The sequence below is a fragment of the Cupressus sempervirens genome, chromosome 7 (assembly GCF_028749045.1).
Source record: "Cupressus sempervirens isolate cs-2001-9-10 chromosome 7, ASM2874904v1, whole genome shotgun sequence".
NCBI lineage: Eukaryota > Viridiplantae > Streptophyta > Pinopsida > Cupressales > Cupressaceae > Cupressus > Cupressus sempervirens.
Window position 1 is genome coordinate 91981872 of NC_143124.1, and position 22068 is coordinate 92003939.

Consider the following 22068-nt stretch of genomic DNA (forward strand, 5'->3'; position numbering starts at 1 on the left):
GTGTGTGTGTGTGTGTGTGTGTGTGTGTGTTTTAAATAAAACATAATGTAACTAGCATATACTAATATAACCTAACACTAAATTTTGATTATTATACACACATCTTTTAAAACAAATAAATTAAAATTAAAAATCTCATTTCAATGCACCCTATGCTCATATATTTTATCGCCGACCGTACCATCATAGGCTGTACTGGAGGCGATGGTGTTTATTTCCACCATGTGCAAGTGCAAATGGAAAAAGGATGATGGTGCCATAGCAACCCTTGTCCTGATGTCAGTCGCGGGTACTCTACAGTCACAGGTATCCTACAACTTCTAATTGCAGGCCAGGGGGTATGAAATTCGTCCCTCCCCAAATATTATATATGGTTTTTTTTTTTTAAATAAAATTTGAAATAAACATTTTCAAAGCTATTTCAAATTATTTTTTATAAATATTTTCTCACTGCAATTTTAAATATGCAACATTTAATTATGTGTGTGTGTGTGTGTGTGTGTATACACATAGATTTATAACATATATATATATATATATATGTATATATGTATGTATGTATGTATGTATGTATGTATGTATGTATGCAGATTTATAACATATATGTATTTTAAAAAAATTAAAAAAAAAAAAAAAACATATACATTATTTTTAAACAAGAAGGGTTTTCCAAATCTATAAGTTAAGAATTTTCCTTTAAAATAATTGTTCTCTAAATTTACCCATTAATTTCTTCTAAAAAGGTTTGTCCATATGCATCTGAAAACCCTAGCCCCATAGTTCCTCAGATCTACGCACATGAGAATTTCTTATATAGAATTTAAATACCTATGACAAAAAGCATACAACCAAGATATTCAACATATGAAAATCCTCATAAAGCATTCAGAAGACATGAAGAAGAAGTGCAAGAAGTGAAAATAACATATGCAAAAATCATGAGTGTCTACTTGGACACTGATGCTAAATCACTTTTCCTTAGAATCTGCAGAGCAAGCTCCTTCCTTCTCCAATGTTCTTAGGTCCTCCAAACACGCTCCCCAAGCTTCTAGGAGTGCTTGAATATAAAGAACTCCCAGGAAACACCTAGAATGTCTCTAGAAGCAACCAAAAAATGAGATAAGAGTTGACAACTAAGCATGAGCTTTTTTCAACCTTCTAGATGAGTCACAAGGTTGTAGACACCATGTGCTTAATTTGTGTGCTAACTCCTATGTTGTAAACATACATGCATTCAAGAAGATGCGTTTACTCCTAGGTAGACATATAACTTTTATTTTAATTCTTTTATCTTTTCTATTATTATTATTATTTATTTATTATTTATTAATATTATTATTATTATTATTAATTTTAATTTCTTTTATTTAATTCTTTTTCTCAATTAATTCCAATTTAATTAATTAAAATCAAAATATCTAAAGATCGTGATATTATATTAATTTTTTCCAAAATAATTAAATTATTAATTAAATCTTTTAATTTTAGACTTAATTAATAGAAAATTCACCATAGACCTCCAAGATAAAATATGAAAACCCATCATAGAACAATCCATGCAAAATCAGTCTAAAGGGTTAAAATCATGAATTATGTCATCCAACACATTCAAAAGGTAAAATATCTCGGATACTTGTCCTACCTTTCTAGGACAAATGGTTTAAGGGCTTAGGATTTGGAATTGAGAATTTATCTACCCTCTCTTACCATTGAGATAGTGCGATAGGGTACTCTCATCCTGGCAATTCAGGAAAGTCGATACCTAGTACCTACAACTTGCATAAAATCCATGCATGTACATACTATATATATATATACACTAAGCTAAACAGGCAATGGCAGGAAGTGGTGCATCATGTAGATCTCAACTAGCAGGTGACTATAACTCCCTTCCTTAACCACATTAGAAATGCCATACAATAAGAGAATAAACACATACACCATACACATGCAAGTATGCAGTAAGTATCCATAAGAAAACACATGTGATAATAAACCATCTAACTAATCATCATCAATAATTGGAATTAATGTAATAACCATCATGCATATATGAAATGTAGAGTCTAAGTAATCACATTATATATCAACTGAATCTGTAACACAATATCTAATAGTCTCAAAACAATGCTACTAACCATCAACATAAAACTAGTCTAACAAAGTTTGACCATTATAGCAACAATGTATCTAGAAAAATGTGAACGAGGGTAGGCACTACACCAAAGATGATAAACATATGAAAGTGTTACACGCTAGAGGAGAGGGTAGAGATTAGGAAATTACTCATTGAATTTTATTTTCTTGGAGTTATGAAGAGCTAAAGAATTTCATGGGCTAAAAGTCCAAACATGAAATCCCTCTTAAACCAAAAGAAACACTATTTAAGTAGAAACAAAGAAATCCTAACCCTATAGTTAAAGGAGAAATCTTCAAAGAGATTAACAAAATGCTACAGGCTAGGATTATATACCCTATTCATCATTCAATTTGGGTTACTGATATTGTTCTAGTGAGGAAGAAGAATGGATAGATAAGGATCTGTGTAGATTTCATAAATCTAAATCAACTCTCACTCAAAGATATTTTTTCTCTCCCTAATATGGATCATCTCTTACAAACTATTGTAGGGTCAAAAATGATGTTCATGTTAGATGGTTTTTCAAGATATAATAAGATTTAGGTAAATGAAGCAGATCAGTTCAAAATTACATTTACCACACCATGGAGTACATTTTCCTACCATAGGATGCTCTTTTTCCTAATTAATGTAGGTGCAACATTCTAGTGTGACATGAACTTGGAATTTGGTGATCTAAAATATAGAATAATAGTAATATACCTTGACGATTTGACAATATTTTCTAAGATGATATCAAAGATCTAGAAAAGGTCTTGCAAAGATGTAGAGATCATGGTATTTGACTAAATCCAAAGAAGCCAATGTTTTGTGTGATAGAGGGAAAGATGCTTGGCCATATTGTATCCTAAGGAATGGAGATTGATCCAAATAGAGCTAAAGCTCTCTAGCAAGTAATTTTGTCATGGAGTAAAACAAGAGTGAAGTCTTTCTTTGGCTAGGTAAATTTCTTGAGGATATTTGTTCTTTACTTCTCTTAAAAAGTTAAATGTATAGTTGAGATGATGAAAGACAATAAAATTTTCAAATGGAGTGGTGTTGGGAAAATGGCTTTTGAAGATATCAAGGGTGCCATAGTCAAAGCCCTTGTGCTTGTCCATCCTAACTACACTAAATAATTCATAATTTACTTTTATGCCTTAGAACATACTATGCTAGCTATATTGATGCAAGAAAATATAGAGATAATAGAAGTTCCAATTGCTTTCATGAGTATACCATTGAAGAATCAAGAACTAAGATACTCATAGATTGAAAAACATGCATATACAATGGTGAGACCCCTTAAATTTTTTAGGTTTTATGTGCTACATTCTCATTCAGTAATATATGTGTCAGACTATCTAGTAAAAAGTATTCTAACATAAGGGGTTGGTTGTAATAATAGAGGAGTTTAAATAGAAAACGTCCAAGAATATAATATAGAAATTGATCCAACCAAACTTGTAAGAGGTAATGCACTTTGTAAGGCCTTGGCAAAGGATCAAAAATTCAAAGAAGATACTCCAAAAGTTCTTACTATAAATCTTCAGGATCCTTGGTTCTCAAAAATTTCTTATTTTATGACATATGGTGAATGCCTTGATCGATTGAATACTAAGAAAAAAAGAGATCTAAAAACAAAATCCTTGAAGTATGTGATGATGATGTCTTGTAAAAGAGAGAAATTAATGGAACATTTTAAAAATGCATGGATAAGGAGAAATAGGTAAAATTGTTGACATCTTTTCATAATGAAACATGTGGAGAAATTTTTTCTTCTACTATAACTACATTTAAAATTTTGAGGTTATGCTATCATTGGCCTGGCATGTTTAAAGATTCACATAATTGGATTGCTAATTGTGAGAAATGCAAGATGTTTATTGGTAAACCTCGGCTTGTTGCCCTACCTCTTAGACCAATGATAATTAAAGCTCATTTTCATAAATGGGATTTATATTTTATAGAAAAATTAATCCCCCTTCTAGTCAAGGACACTCTTACATACTAACTACCATAGACTATTTCAGTAAATGGGTTGAAGCAAAGCCAATGAAGAAGACTTCATCAAAAGTAGTATGTGAATTTCTCAAAGAGCATATATTGATTAGGTTTGAAATTCTTGTGAAATTGATAATGGATAATGCATCTTATTTTTCTTCCTCATAAATCATTGATTTTTTCTATGATAATGGTATTCAAGTTGGTCATTCCTCTAATTATTTCCCTCAAGGAAATGGGCAAGTTGAGTCTAGTAATAAGAATCTGATTAATGTTTTGAAGAAATTGGTCTCAAATAATAAGAAAAGTTGGCATAAGAAGATCCATGATGATTTATGGGCTGAAAAAACCACACCTAAAAGAGCTATTGGTATCTCACTTTTTGAATTATTCTATGGAGTGTAAGCTAATTTTCCACTACTACTCAAGCTTATTTCTTGAAAATTGAAGACTATGATTGAAGAGGATGTTTTCAAAGATGGATTAGAGAAGAGGATCGTGTATCTTACCAAACTACAAGAATAAAGAGAAGAGATGGTTGATAAAATCACTAAGCACTAGGGAAGAGTGAAAAGCTTGTTTGATAGAAGAGCAAGACCTAGAAAATTCATAGGAGATTTGATATTACTATGGGATAAGAGAGATGAGCCAAGAGGCATTCATTCCAAATTTCAATCTTTTTGGAAAGCACCATTTAAAATCATACAAATGAATCAAATTAATTATTTCAAATTGGCATATCCCACTAGAGAAACCCTGTTATGTTCTTATAATGGATAAGATTTGAAGTTGTATCAAATGTAAAATTGAAAGCAAGTAACCCCTGCATAGTTGTTAGATAGGTAGGTTTTCCTTTTATGTCATTTTCTTTAGCCAAGTTTCTTTCTTTCCTAGGTAGTTTGTGGCTGATTTCCTAGTTTATTTTGTTTATTTTGTTTCCAAGTTGTCACCTTTTGTTTGGAATTGGAGATTTCTAGAGCTCTTTCAAGCATTATCATGCTTAAATCCCCAAATAGAGCCAATTGTTGCCCAAGTTTTAGTTCATATCTTTTTTCTTTAGGGTTTTGAGTCAAGTGTCAATGTCTTGAGTCTCTATCTATATTACCCTTAAGGAACTTCTCCTCTCATCTATCCTTTTGTGTTTACTTAGGAGGGTATTCAAAGAAATATAATGCATTTGTTCATATGAGGTGACTAAGATTTGGGAGGGTAAGTTTCTACATACTTTAGATAATAGAGAGAGAATTAGCTCTATTCATAAGAAACCTTAACTCTATGATCAAGTGTTCCATCAAAAGCATAATACAGGTAGAATGGAGAGATCATAGGCATATTTAAGGAAAAAGACAATAAAGAACATTGAGGACTAAGGCTTAAAGATGATATGTAGATCATGAAAACAAGCTAGAAGTAAGAACAATTGAATTTGATACAGCGTAAGCATTGAAAGATGCAAATATGGTGAAAGAACATGGTCAAAGGTGGTATGAATATTTTTGAAATCTAATTGATGGTAAATATTTAATCCATGTGTCTACATGGAAAATTTGACAAGTCAAATGGCTCAAGGATAAAAAATAAATCTAGATCATCAGATGAAGACTAGATCGACGGATAATGTTTTACAGGTGGAATTATAAGTATTTAATGATGAATGTCCTTAGCTATTAGATCTTAAAAAATCAATTCTTTTCATTATGTCTCTATGGAGGATTGCATGAAAAATAACTAAGGCAACATAATGATGATTGGACATGTGGAATAGTCAAACCCACACTGCAAAGGAAATCAATGAGTTAAGATCTTTTAATTATAGCCATCAAATCAAAATAATATCCATGATCATCACCATATTGTCATAAAAAGTTTCTTAATTATTAATCCTAGTGACATAGTGATAGAATGACATGTGTCCCTATGGGCCATTTTCTTTTGTGGCTGATACAACTATTAGATGAAGTGCCAAGTGTCTACATTTGATTGGTTTGATACAAAAAAGAGCCAAGTTCTTAGGAAAGATCTATGGTTGTCATTATGTCACCATGAAAAGTTTCTTGGTTATTAATCATAGAGACATAATGACAGAACAACACATGTCTTGTGGGCCATCATGTTTCATGAGATATAGTCAGAACCTAGTCATGAAGTGCCATGAAGGAAAGAAAGGTCACAGCTAGTTTCTTCGAGCAATAGAATAGTGTCACCTATCTGCCACAACATGCATAGTTGGAAAGTAGACCTACATCACAAAGTAAAACAGTTAAGATCTTTTATTATCACCATCAGATAAAAAAGAAATCAACACTTATCATTATGTTGCTAAGGAAAGTTATGTGAAGGATAATTGTAGTGATGTAACAATAGATCAATATGTGTACACAAAAGGACCCATAGAAGAAAATGCAAAGGAAGAAACAAAGGAGGTTATTATAATTTAATCTCGACCATTGATTGGAGATCAATGATGGATATTGAAAACTGCAATGACTATTGTATTATGAATTATGTAGGTTTGGCATGAAACAATATAAGATGGAGAATAAATAATTTTCTACAGGATTTATGAGATTGCATGAAGCTGAATAGTCATCACATTTTTTCAGAAGCACCATGGATTCTGAATCATTGATGGAGAGGATGCCACATGTTCATATCACTGAAAAATTTCATATTTTATTTCCTTTTCTATTTTGTTACTATTGTTCTACTGAATTAAAGGTGTAGTACCTGCCCTCGTTTCCATCTTTTTTGGACATTGTTGCTATTATTATCAGACTATGTTAGACTAGCCTTATGATGATGGATTAGTGGTATTGTTTTGAGACTATCAGACATTATGTTATGGATTCAGTTGATATATGATGAGATCATTTAGACTTTACATTTCATGTATGCATGATGATCATTACATTGCTTTTAATTATTGTTGATGATTAGTTAGATGGTTTATTATCTTATGTGTTTTATTATGGATACTTACCCCATACTTGCATGTGTAGGGTGTGCGTCTTTTCTTATTGTATGGCATTTTTTATATGGCTAAGGAAGGGAGTCATAGTCACCTGCTTAGTCAGGATCTACATGATGCACCACTTCCTACCATTACCTGTTTAGCTTAGCATTATATATATTGTATGTACATGCATGATTTTTTTGCAGGTTGCAAATACCGGGTATCGACTTCCATGAATTGTCAGGATGAGCGTACCCTATTATACTATCTCAATGATAAGAGAAGGGAGATAAATTCTGAAGTCCAAATCCCAAACCCTTAAACCATTTGTCCTAGTGAGGTAGGACAGGTATCTGGATATTTTACCCACCAAATGTGTTGGATGACATATTTCATGATTTTTAACCCTTTAGACTGATTTTGTGTGAATTGCTCTATGACGAGTTTTCATATTTTATCTTGGAGGTCTATGGTAAATTTTCTATTAATTAAGTCTTAATAAATAGATTTAATTAATACATTAATTGTTTGAGAAAAATAATACAAAATATCATGGTTTTTGATATTTTGATTATAATTAATTAAATGAGAATTAATTGAGGAAAAAGAATTAAATAAAAGAAAATTAGAAATTAAAAATTAATAATAATTATAAAATAATAATAAAGTAATAAATAAGTAATAATAATAAAATTTATTAAAATTAAAATGAAAGTTATAAAAATTTAAATAGAAATTATATAAAAGTAAATTAGAGTTATAAGCTTGCATAGGAGTTAACACACCTTTCTATTTCTCATATGTCAACAACATAGGGTTTAGTGCATCAATTAAGCACATGGTGTCTACAACCCTATGACTCATCTAGAAGGTTGGAAAAGACACATGCTTAGTTGGTGACACCTTCTAGCTATGTCTAGAGACATTCTAGGTGTTTCCTAGGAGCTCTTTATATTCAACCATTCCTAGAAGCTTAGACATAGCGTTTGGAGAGAATTTGGAGCATTGGAGGACTCGAGAACTCTGAAGAAGGGAGGAGCTTGCTCTGCAGGTTTTCTGAGGAAGAGTGAATTAGCATTAGAATCTGGGTAGATTCTTGTGATTTTACTTATGCCTTTTCTGCATCTTGCATTCCCTATCTTCTTCATGTCTTCCATATGTCTTTGAAGATTTTCCTATTTTAATTGTATGCATTTTCAATATGGGTAGTTAAATTTATTTGAGAATCTTATATGCATAGATCTGGAAAGAACACAGGGCTAGGGTTTAAATTGTAGCCAAGCCATTAGATAAATTATTGAATAAATCTAAGATCAAAAGTTTATAGGAAAATTCTGAAAATTAAAATTTCTTATTTATTTTTGAATCTGGATACATACATACATATATATATATATATATATATATATATATATATATATATATATATATATATATATATATGTATGTATGTATGTATGTATGTATGTATGTATATACAATTATATATCTATGTATACATGTTTATATGCTGTGATATTTAAAAAAAAACTCTCTTTGTGTGTGTATATATATATCTTTATATACATATATATATATATATACATATATATATACATATATATATATACATATATATATACATATATATATATAACATATATAAAAATGTTATTCAAGAAAACTTGATAAAAGATCGAATTCACATATATTAAATGGCGAATGAATCGCTTATGCAATTTTAAAAAATAAAATAAAAATATGCAAAAATGGGGGGGGGGGGGGGGGGAAGGGGGCGGAGGGGGGGGGGACGAGACCCACACCTTCGTACCCACTGTGGTCGCAGTGTACCTACTATCATAGGTACTGCAACGACAAGGGTACATAGTACCCATTGACACCGCAGGGTCCTACGTACCGTCGATGGTACATACTTATATATGTGTGTTGGTATAACAGTCATTTCTTATGAAATCGATTTTCATTGTTATTTAAATTTTCATATGTCATATTGTATCAATCAAAATTATTGTAATTCAATTTTTATAAAATGCAAAATTAATAATTATTTATATATTTATGTATGTATGTGTATATATATATATATATGTATGTATGTATGTATGTATGTAATATGTAAATATGTTATTAATAAATTTGAATTATTATATGATTGATAGATGATTTATATCAAAGGTTCATTTCTATAATGGTGAAATCTTGTATAATATTCAACTATTAAGATTTAATTAATTGTTTTAAATTATTAAATAAAGTATATGAAATTTAATTGGTAGTTTGGTGTGGAACGTTTTCAAACAAATATTATAATTAGAAAATGGATTTTAGACCTATTAACGAAAAAATTTATCCATCCAAAACAATACATGTGTTAGGAAAAATGTACAAAATGTTCCTCCATTCATTCTCCAAACTTGGAAACATAAACTGAGACCTCTACATTTAAATTCAAGTTTGTAAATTTAGCAAAACCAAAACATGTGTTTACATTGTGTATTCTTTATACTATTGTTTTGGGTTTTGGGTTGACTAGTGTTGACTAGTTATAGGACGTCTACCAGAGGTTTGGTGGTGATGTGATTGTGATGTCATGATGATGGTTTTAATCTTGATCTTTATAAACCCAACCATGGTTATGTGATGGAATGCTCTATGTAATGTTTGTAAATACTGATTTTTATAGTTGAGATTCTTATGTATGAGACACTTGACTTAACCATTTTTTTTGGTTCATTGATCAGTTATCCTTGGTTATTTTCTAGTCGCCATGATGGGACTGAAATGTGGATTTATTCTTGATGATGTCATGTTGTGACATGTTTTCACTCAACCATTTTGGAGTCTTCGATCAGTATGATTGAGATATATTTTGGTTATTGAGAACCAATGGATACTTTTGATTATTAGGTATACTTCAGTTGCCAATAGAGAGCTGTTGTGATCATGATTTTCTATGGATGCTTGCTCATGGAGATTTGATGCTTTTATGCATATTTCATGATTTTATTATGGATTATCTTTTATGATTTTGAGATTTATGATTCCATGAGCTTAGGGTAGGATATCTACACATAGTGTCGGGAAGTGGCTTGTAATGGGGGCTGGGGCCCTAAGAGGCTGCCAGGGTAACTCATTGTAAGTTGGATTAATAAGTGAAAACATTCACACCTAATACTAACTAAATGAACCTAAAAATATAAGTTTTTTGTTCTCACCCATGCCTTGAGTGCTTGTACAAACTAGGATGGGAGTAGAGAGAATGCATGGTTGCAACCTTGTATTCCATAGTATGCCTCGTTAGTATGAGAGGATACTAGTGACAACATGAGATCAGTATGGACCCATGGAGTTTAGCTAACTGCCAGGGTAACTTGTATGTGATAAATGTGATGACACTTTCCCGCTTGCATAGTAGGTTTCTAAATGTCATTGTGTGCCTCTGGGTTTAGATGTTGATTTTGTGATGGAACCTTTGAGTTATTATACTTTTATGATTCCTGGACTTGTAAAGATTTATGCTATGTGTTTTGGATAGCCTATTTGGGACTTAAGATTATCTCCTCAGCACGGTGGGAGTGGACCACTTAGGTACCATGCGGTCGGGTGGTAGTGTTTTTCCACTCTTATCATTTGAGATTCATTGAGACATCGTGGCTGATGCGTCCTTCATGATGGTGGATATGTATCCTTTCATTGATGATTAGCATATGTTAGAAGATGTTATCTTATGCTTATATTTGCATGTTAGATTACTTTCTACATATGATATAGTATATGTTAGGAGTGAAATTCCTACTATGTTAGTACCAATGATCTCTTCGGTGCTTTGGAATGTTACGCACGGAGGGATGGCTAGGGCCCAACATGGTCTAATGATGCTATTAACAGTTGGGAGGAACCATGCACTTAGTTTATTATGTTTGATCTTTTATGATGGATGTTTATATCTTCTATGATGATGTATCATGTATGACATGTGATTATCTTTACTTTGATGTATCATGGATTAGAATAGGATAATGTACCTTATTTCACATATGTATATTCTTTTAAGCTTTTCATACCCTATGGCATGTACAGTGGATGATTGAGCATTTAGAAATGTAATGTATAATCATTGGACTTATCATTATTATTTCATGTGGTTGTTATATTAGATGGATTCAATAATGTTAGTTGATTTAGATGTAATTCAACGTTAAGGGATCTTAAAGAATGTAATTTTTTATGTATGTTATGTTTACTTTTAGATGGACATTGCCATTGCTTCCATTATTGTGTATAAGTTATATGTGTGATTTTCTTTCATGTTTAAAAAAAAATGCTACCAAACTTAGTGAAATTCTAGGTTAATTCTTTGGATCCCTTGGCGGGGCATTATATTTGGTATTAGAGCTTGAGTTTCTACATTGGGAGCTCTGGGTATTTTGGAAAACCTAGAAACTTGAAACTAGGTGAATTGAAAATAGAACTTGAATTGTTACTTGTGTATTTTTCATACTTCAACACTTAGTTTTCAGAACTAGAATTTTTATTTAAACCTAAACATAGGTAAACTTAAATTGAACTTAGTCTATTGCAAACACATTTCTTCTAATAGTACTTTGTACTATTGTAGGATGGTATCTTGGACTATGTCTTCTATTAGAGGTCATGGTAGAGGCCATGGAAGAGGCTGTGGTCATGGCAGAGCTATTAGTGTCCATGAGTTTGCCCATGAGGGATCTACTCATGAAGAGAGTAGAGGAGAGCACGCTAGTAGGCAGTAGGAAGAGAGCTATAAAGAGGACCAACCTGAGTCGGAAGAGGTTGGTTTGAGACAGATGATGTAGACTACTCTTGAACGTCTACCTCCTATTCATGAATAGCCCAAAGCACATCAAATAGAACAAGAGCATAGACCCAGGTCTAGGAGCCCTTAGAAGGATCGTCAGAGGTCCATTGTGTCCACTTAGATGAAGGATCTTTCAAGATCCAAGGTTAAGCCTTTCAATGGGCAAGGTTCTGGTTATGTGGCCGAGCAGTGGCTTATTTGCCTTGATAGGATTTTTTCCATGCAAGATTTTGACAACAATGTTAAGGCAAGATTTGCGATCACTAATTTGGAGAATTTTGGAGCCACTTTGTGGACAATTGAGGAGAAGAAGTTGGGAATCGATATGAGAAGTGTCACATGGGAATTATTCTTAGAGAGTTTTCATGAACAATTCCTACCAGAGGAATGGAAACAACAGAGGGCAGATGAGTTTCATAATCTCAAATAGTATACTATGTCAGTGATCAAGTATGAGCGTAAGTTTTATGAGCTCATGTCTTTTTCAAGGTTCAATGAAAATTTAGCTCAATTGACATAGCATTTTATTAGGGGTTTGAACAATCATATAATTGGGGGTGTCAAGGTATTTGAGCAAAAATCCCTCAAGGATGTGGTACGTTGAGCTATCCTTGTTGAGCAAAGTGTCAACCTTGGTCAAGGAGAATTTTTAGGAGCGCCAAAAGCATCAGGATCTAAAAGAAACTACAATTTAGGTGGTAACAAGAAGTCTTCTTTCTCTAAGGGGAAAACAGTATCAACAGCAGTCTCAGTAGACACATCAGTAGAAGGGATCAAATTTTGAGGCTCAAGGTGGTGGCAAAGGTTCTAATTCCAAGAACAATCGCAATGCTCAATGCAATAAAAAAAATCAACCCAATCAGCCAACTTAGAGTAGCCAGTCTTTTGTTAGCAGGAATAGTCGTCAGCAGTCAAATGTACCACCTATGGGTAGAGGATCTGGCAGAAATATAGAATGTTTTTCATGTGGTCAAATTGGACATTATGCAGCTCAATGTCCATAGTGAGTACCTCAGTTTTTGGGACCTAGGCCTATAGTTTCAAAGCCTATAGTTGGTGATGCAGGTAGAGCTCATAGATTATTTGCAGTAGTTGATCATCGTCAGGTAGATCATCAGGGAATAGTGGTTGAGACCATAGGTGCTATTCGAGGTATATCTCTTTCAATATTGTTTGATTCAGGAGCTACAGATTCATTTATTTCACCATCTATAGTTTCTAAGGGTAAGCTGGATGCAGTGAAGCAAGATCATGGTTGGCAAGTGGAACTAGCCTCAAGCATTAAGGCCTCCACAGATTCTGTAGTTCTTAAGTGTGGGCTTAGCTTAGGAAGCTTTGATACTGCAGTGGATCTTCGAGTCATACCCCTTGGTTCCTATGATGTGGTTTTAGGCATGGGCTAGCTTGGATCTCATAGAACTAGTATAGATTGCAGGAAGAAGATTATTATGTGCCAAGACGACCATGGGAATGATGTGAAGATAGTAGGGATACCAAGGCCTATATCTCTGCAGATGATTTCTGCTATGCAATTGAAGCAAATTTTCCATAAGGGATATTAGATATTTGTTGTTATGGTAAATGATCTTGATGAGGAAGATCCTATGAGGAAGACTTTAGATCACCTAATTTTACAGGAGTACGCAGATGTCTTTCCAAGTGAGGTTCCAGGCATGCCTCCAAAGAGGGACATTGATTTTAGTATTGATCTGATTCCTAGAGCGGAGCCTATCTCTAAAGCTCCTTATCACATGACTACATAGGAATTGGGTGATTTACGTCTTCAGCTAGAGGAACTTCTGGACAAAGGGAGCATATGACCTAGTGTATCACCATGGGGAGCTCCACTGCTCTTTGTGAAGAAGAAAGATGGTTCTTTATGCCTTTGTATTGATTAAAGACAATTGAATAAGGTGACTATTAAGAACAGGTATCCTCTGCCTAGGATTGATGACTTATTTGATCAGATCAAGGGAGCTACAATATTCTCCAAGATTGATCTTAAGTCAGGATACCACCAGCTTTGCATTAAGGAAGCAGACATTAACAAGATCACTTTTCGAACTCGCTATGGGAATTATGAGTTCACAGTGGCACCTTTTGGGTTGACTAATGCTCCATCGGTTTTCATGAGTTTGATGAATGGTGTGTTCTGATCTTATCTAGACAGGTTTGTACTTGTGTTTCTTGATGACATATTGATATATTCTAAGACTCAAAAGGAACATGAGGAACACCTACGATTGGTATTGCAATGTTTGAGAGACAATCAGCTTTATGCCAATGTAGCTATGTGCGAATTCTTCAAATCAAAGATTCAGTATTTAGGGCATGTCATTTTAGGTGATGGTATTTTAGTGGATCCTATAAAGATTCAAGTGATAATAGATTGGCCTACACTGACTAATGTGTCATAGATTCGTAGTTTCATGGGTTTAGCTAGTTATTATCATAGATTTGTCTAGAACTTCTCTAGGATAGCACATCCTATCACTTCTCTTCAGAGTAAAGGAAAGAAGTTTGTGTGGACGGAGAAATGTGAGGAAGCTTTTTAGAGGCTCAAGGAGCTTTTGACTAGTGCACCAATTTTAGCCATACCTAATCTGGAAGGCGATTTCATGGTGTGTACAAATGCTTCTCTTGAAGGGATTGGGGCAATGTTGATGCAAAATGAACAAGTGATTGCGTATGAATCATGCAAGCTCAAGGATCATGAGCTAAACTATCCTATGCATGATCTTGAGTTAGTAGCATTAGTTCATGGTTTGACAAGGTGGAGACATTTCTTGTTGGGGCATAGATTTGAGCTACACAATGATCATCGTAGTCTTCAGTACATTTTCACTCAGCCTAATTTGAATGCTCACCAGAGACATTTGTTCTTTTGGTTTGGGATGAAGCAAGATATTGATGATTTTGTGGCTAGGTGTCTTGAGTGTTAGAGAGTTAAGGCAGAACATCAGCACCCAGCTAGACTTTTGCAGCCAAATCTCATTCCTTCTTGGAAGTGGGATATCATCTCCATGGATTTCATAGTAGGATTACCTATGACTATTCGTCATCATGATGCTATCATGTTCACCATTGATCGATTGACTAAGTTGGCGTATTTCTCACCGATTAGGTCTTCCTATACTGCAACTTTTGTAGCTAATGTTTTCATGCGTGACATTGTGAGATTACATGGTATTCCTAAAAAGATCATTTCTGACAAGGATCCTGTATTCACATCTGCATTCTGGACATCATTGCAGCACAAGCTTGGAGCGTAGTTAAACTTTAGTTCGGCATATCATCTAGAGACTAATGGTTAGATAGAGAGGGTGAATCAGGTTTTGGAGGATATGTTACAGATGTAGGTGATGGATGGGCAGACACATTGGGAGGACTATCTCTACCTAGTGGAGTTTTCTTGCAACAATGGGTGTCATAGTTCTATTGGCATGGAACCATTTTAGGCATTATATGGACATCCTTGTTGTACACCATTGAGTTGGGACAGCCTTGAGGATGACATCCAGTTGGGTCCTAAAATGCTTCATGATATGGAGCAACAGGTAATGTAGATCTGTGAGCACTTGACTACAGTACAAGATAGGCAAAAGAAGTATGCCGATGCTCATAGGACTGATAAGCAATTTTCTGTGGGTGATAAGGTTTTCTTGAGAGTGCATCCGTGAAAGAGTCTAATCTAATACAGAAAGGTTCTAAGCTAGCACCTCGCTTTGTGGGACCATTCGAGATTTTAGAGAGGATTGGCCCGGTTGCTTACCGCCTTGCTCTACCACCCAGCCTAGCTCGCATTCATGATTTTTTTACATTTCAATGCTTCGACAGTATATTCCTAATATTGTACATGTTCTTGATTAGAATACTTTGTAGGTAGAGGATGGGTAGCTGGCTTTGGAGCCGATTCGTATTCTGGAGCAGTGGGAGTTGACCCTCAGGGGTTTAACCATCGAGCAGGTAAGGGTCCAATGGGACCCTACTGATGATTCTTTAGCTACATGGGAGGATACAGCTAGATTATGAGAGTTATATCCCTACCTATTTGTAGGCTTCTAGGAGTAAGCCTAATCTAAGGGGGGGTGGATGTGGTGTCTACCCTCATTTAGATCTTTTATGGACATTGTTGCTATTATTATCAGACTATGTTAGACTATCCTTATGATGATGGATTAGTGGTCTTTTTTTGAGACTATCAGACATTATGTTATGGATTTAGTTGATATATGATGAGATCATTTACACTTTACATTTCATGTATGAATGATGATCATTACATTTCTTTCAGTTATTGTTGATGATTAGTTAGATGGTTTATTATCTTATGTGTTTTATTATGGATACTTACCCCATACTTACATATGTATGGTGTGCATGTTTTCTTATTGTATGGCATTTCCGATATGGCTAAGGAAGGGAGTCATAGTCACCTACTTAGTTGGGATCTACACAATGCACCACTTCCTGCCATCGCCTATTTAGCTTAGCATTATATATATTGTATGTACATGCATAGTTTTTCTGTAGGTTGCAGGTACCGGATATCGACTTCCCTGAATTGCCAGGATGAGCGTACCCTATTATACTATCTCAATGATAAGAGAAGGGAGATAAATTCTCAAGTCCAAATCCCAAACCCTTAAACCATTTTTCTTAGTGAGGTAGGACAAGTATCTGGATATTTTACCCACCGAATGTGTCGGATGACATATTTCATGATTTTTAACCCTTTAGATTGATTTTGTGTGAATTGCTCTATGATGGGTTTTCATATTTTATCTTGGAGGTCTATGGTGAATTTTCTATTAATTAAGTCTTAATAAATAGATTTAATTAATACATTAATTATTTGAGAAAAATAATATAAAATATCATGATTTTTGATATTTTGATTTTAATTAATTAAATGAGAATTAATTGAAGAAAAAGAATTAAATAAAAGAAAATTAGAAATTAAAAATTAATAATAATTATAAAATAATAATAAAGTAATAAATAAGTAATAATAATAAAAGTTATAAAAATTAAAGTGAAAGTTATAATAATTTAAATAGAAATTATATAAAAGTAAATTAGAGTTATAAGCTTGCATAGGAGTTAATGCACCTTTCTATTTCTCATATGTCAACAACACGAGGGTTAGAGCATCAATTAAGCACATGGTGTCTACAACCCTATGACTCATCTAGAAGGTTGGAAAAAACACATGCTTAGTTGGTGACACCTTCTAGCTATCTCTAGAGACATTCTAGGTGTTTCCTAATAGCTCTTTATATTCAGGCATTCCTAGAAGCTTAGACATAACATTTGGAGAGCATTTGGAGCATTGGACAACTCGAGAACTCTAAAAAAGGGAGGAGCTTGCTCTGCAGGTTTTCTAAGGAAGAGCGAATTAGCATCAGAATCCAAGTATATTCTTGTGATTTTACTTATGCTTTTTCCACATCTTGCATTCCCTATCTTCTTTGTGTCTTTCATATGTCTTTTGAATATTTTCCTATTTTAATGGTATGCATTCTCAATATGGTTAGTTAAATTTATTTGAGAATCTTATATGCATAGATCTGAAAAGAACACGAGGCTAGGGTTTGAATTGTAGCCAAGCCATTAGATAAATTATTGACTAAATCTAAGGTCAAAAGTTTATAGGAAAATTCTAAAAATTAGAATTTCTTATTTATTTTTGAATCTGCACACACACACACACACACACACACACACACACACACACACACACACACACATATGTATATGTATATACAATTATATATGTATGTATACATGTTTATATGCTATGATATTTGAAAAAAACTCTGCGTGTATATATATATACATACATATGTATATATATATATACATATATATTTATTGAATTAAAAGTCAAATGATATTGTACCATGATTGATTGAATACATTTTAAAAATGTTATTCAAGAAAAACTTGATAAAAAATTGAATTCGCATATATTAAATGGTGAATGAATCGCTTATGTGATTTAAAAATAAATTAATAATAATATGCAAAAGTGGGGGGGGATGAGACCTGCACCCTTGTACCCACTGTAGTTGCAGTGTACCTGTTGTTGCATGTACTACGATGGCAAGGGTATATAGTACCCACTGACATCACAGGCCCTACGAGCGCAGGGTCCTACGTACCGTTAGTGGTACATACTTATATATGTGTGTTGGTAAAACAGTCATTTCTTATGAAATCGATTTTCATTGTTATTAAAATTTTCATATGTTATATTGTATCAATCAAAATTATTGTATTCGATTTTTATAAAATGCAAAATTAATAATTAATTATATATTTATATATATATGTATATATGTAATATGTAAATATGTTATTAATAAATTTGAATTATTATATAATTGATAAATGATTTATATCAAAGGTTCATTTTTATAATGGTGAACTCTTGTATAATATTCAACTATTAAGATTTAATTAACTGTTTTAAATTATTAAATAAAGTATATGAAATTTAATTGGTTGTTCAGTGGGGAACATTTTCAAACAAATATTATAATTGGAAAATGGATTTTAGACATATTAAGGAAAATTTTTATCCATCCAAAACAACACATGTATTACGAAAAATGTACAAAATGTTCCTCCATTCATTCTCCAAACTTGGAAACATAAATTGAGACCTCTACATTTAAATTCAAGTTTGTAAATTTAGCAAAACCAAAATATGTGTTTACATTTTGTATTCTTTATGCTATTGTTTTGGGTTTTGGGTTGACTAGTGTTGACCATTTATAGGACATCTACCAGAGGCTTGGGGGTGATGTGATTGTGATGTCATGATGATGGTTTTAATCTTGATCTTTATAAACCCAACCATGGTTATGCAATGGAATTCTCTATGTAATGTTTGTAAATACTGATTGTTATAGTTGAGATTCTTATGTATGAGACACTTGACTTAACCATTTTTTTTGGTTCATTGATCAGTTATCCTTGGTTATTTTCTAGTCGCTATGATGGGACTGAAATGTGGATTTATTCTTGATGATGTCATGTTGTGACATGTTTTGACTCAACCATTTTGGTGTCTTTGATTAGTATGATTGAGATATATTTTGATTATTTAGAACCAATGGATACTTTTGGTTATCAGTGATACTTCAGTTGCCAATAGAGAGCTATTGTGATCATGATTTTCTATGGATGCTTGCTCATGGAGATTTGATACTTTTATGCATATTTGATAATTTTATTATGGATTATCTTTTGTGATTTTGAGATTTATGATTCCATGAACTTAGGGTAGGATAGATGCATGTAGTGTTGGGAAGTGGCTTGCAATGGGGGATGAGGCCCTAAGAGGTTGCCAAGTTAACTCATTGTAAGTTGGATTAACAAGTGAAAACATTCACACCTAATACTAACTAAATGAATCTAAAAAGATAAGTGTTTTGTTCTCTCTCATGCCTTGAGTGCTTGTACTGACTAGGATGGGAGTAGAGAGAACGCATGGTTGCAACCTTGCATTCCATAGTATGCCTCATCAGTATGAGAGGATACTAGTGGCTGCATGAGATCAGTATGGACCCATGGAGTTTAGCTAACTGCCAGGGTAACTTGTACGTAATAAATGCAATGACACTTTCTCGCTTGCATAGTAGGTTCCTACATGTCATTGTGTGCCTCTGGGATTAGATGTTAGTTTTGTGATGAAACCTTTGAGTTATTATACTTTTAGGATTCTTGGACTTGTAAAGATTTATGCTATGTGTTTTGGATAACCTATTTGGGACTTGACATTATCTCCTCAGCATGGTGGGAGTGGACTACCTAGGTAACACATGGTCAGGTGGTAGTGTTTTTCCACTCTTATCATTTGAGATTCATTGAGACATCATGGCTGATGCATCCTTCATGATGGTGGATATGTATCCTTTCATTGATGATTATCATATGTTAGATGATGTTATCTTATGCTTATATTTGCATTTTAGATTTCTTTCTACATATGATATAGTATATGTTAGGAGTGACATTCCTACTTTGTTAATACTGATGATCTCTTCGGTGCTTTGGAATGTTTCACACGGAGGGATGGCTAGGGCCCACGATGGTCTAATGATGCTATTAACGGTTGGGAGGAACCGTGCACTTAGTTTATTATGTTTGGTCTTTTATGATGGATGTTTATATCTTCTATGATGATGTATCATGTATGACATGTGATTATCTTTACTTTGATGTATCATGGATTAGAATAGGATAATGTACCTTATTTCACATATGTATATTCTTTTAAGCTTTTTATACCTTGTGACATGTACAATGGATGATTGAGCATTTAGAAATGTAATGTATAAACATTGGACTTATCATTATTATTTCATGTGGTTGTTATATTAGATGGACTCAATAATGTTAGTTGATTTAGATGTAATTCAACGTTAAGGGATCTTAAAGAATGTAATATGTTATGTATGTTATGTTTACTTTTAGATGGACATTACTATTGCTTCTATTATTGTGTATAAGTTATATGTGTGATTTGCTTTCATGTTTTAAAAAATAAAAATTCTACCAAACTTAGTGAAATTCTAGGTTAATTCTTTGGATCCCTTGGCAGGGCATTACAAAAGGACAATAAAAAACTATAAATGTAATCTCATTTGACAATACATTGTTCAAAAAAATTGATGTTGAATTGGTTCGCAATTCTAGTTACCCTATTTTCTTGTCATGTTTTGTTTCCCATGCATTTATTAGTTTTGCATTAAGAGTTGGAAGACAATCATGTATGATTCTATGAATAATCAAATCAATTTCATTTATGTTTGAGGTTTGAAGTATAATGATTCCATTTACTTTCTTTATATATGGTTTTGTTTCTTCTCTTATTGGTTTCATAACATGTTACATATTTTCATTAGGAAATGAGAGATAAATGTGTATGAGTTTATTAGTTATTGGTTGGCTTCCATTTCATTCAAGACTGATAGTGAAAGTGATTCCATGGTCGCTCATATGCATATCTGCTATTGTGATGTGGAGCCTAATTAGATTTGGAGGTTTATTTAGTTTTCTCCCCATATTAATTATATGAGGGTTTGGGGGTAGTTCCCATAAAATGGGGTCAAGAGGTAGCACCATTGCGGGGTCCTAGTGTAGCACCCTAGGTGCAGTCCCTATCATAGTACAGGGTGGGGTCAAGGAGCAACACCCCTGTGGGGGTTTCTTTGAGGGTAGTGCCTCCAAAGCTAAAAATGACCTTATATTATAAAAGTTATTAGCTACTATTATTTTTATTCATCAATTTATGGTTGATATGTTGTAACTAATTTTAACCCTAAAGCAATAAAAACACTTGTATAAGAGGGCTTAAGGTTAGGGATTGTTTCATAAGGTGTGATGCAAAAATTTCTTCTCACAGTGGTATTGAGTTGTAAATGATTACAGGTTGTAATTAGGTTGTAGTCATTGGACTGTAGTAATATTGGACTTGTTCTTTGGTGGACATAGCCCAAGCTTTGGGTGAACCATGTTAAATCTTAGTGTCTTGTGTTCTTTTTTGTACGATCTACTATTTTCTATTATTGTTATTTATGTCTGTAGTTTTATCCTATCAAGTGGTATTAGAGTGAGGTTACTTTTTAGTTATCCTCTACAAGAAAGTCTCACAGTTAAGTGAGAGTTTCATGGTTGAGTGGGAGTGATGGAAGATGAGGGTAAGTTGAGGGTTGACAAGTTTAATGGGCAAAACTTTCAGTTACGAAAGATACAAATGGAGGACTATCTCTATCAAAAGGATTTATTTAAGTTGTTGGAAGGAAAAATAAAGAATCATTGATCTATGAAAAATGACATTTGGGATCTTTTAGATAGAAAGGCACTTGGAAGAATTATATTATGCCTGCCACCATCATTGACATTTAATATTACAAAATGCAAAGACAACAAAAGAGTTGATGGAAACCCTAGCAAAATCGTATGAAAAGCCCTCTACTCCAAACAAGGTATTTCTCATGAAGCAATTATTTAATATGAAGATGGGAAAAGGTGAATCTATTGTAGATCATTTAAATGAGTTTAATATTGTTAATAGTTAGTTATTTTTTTTGGGTATTAATTTTGATGCCTCTCTTGATTTTGTGTTCTTTGCCTGAAAGCTAGAAT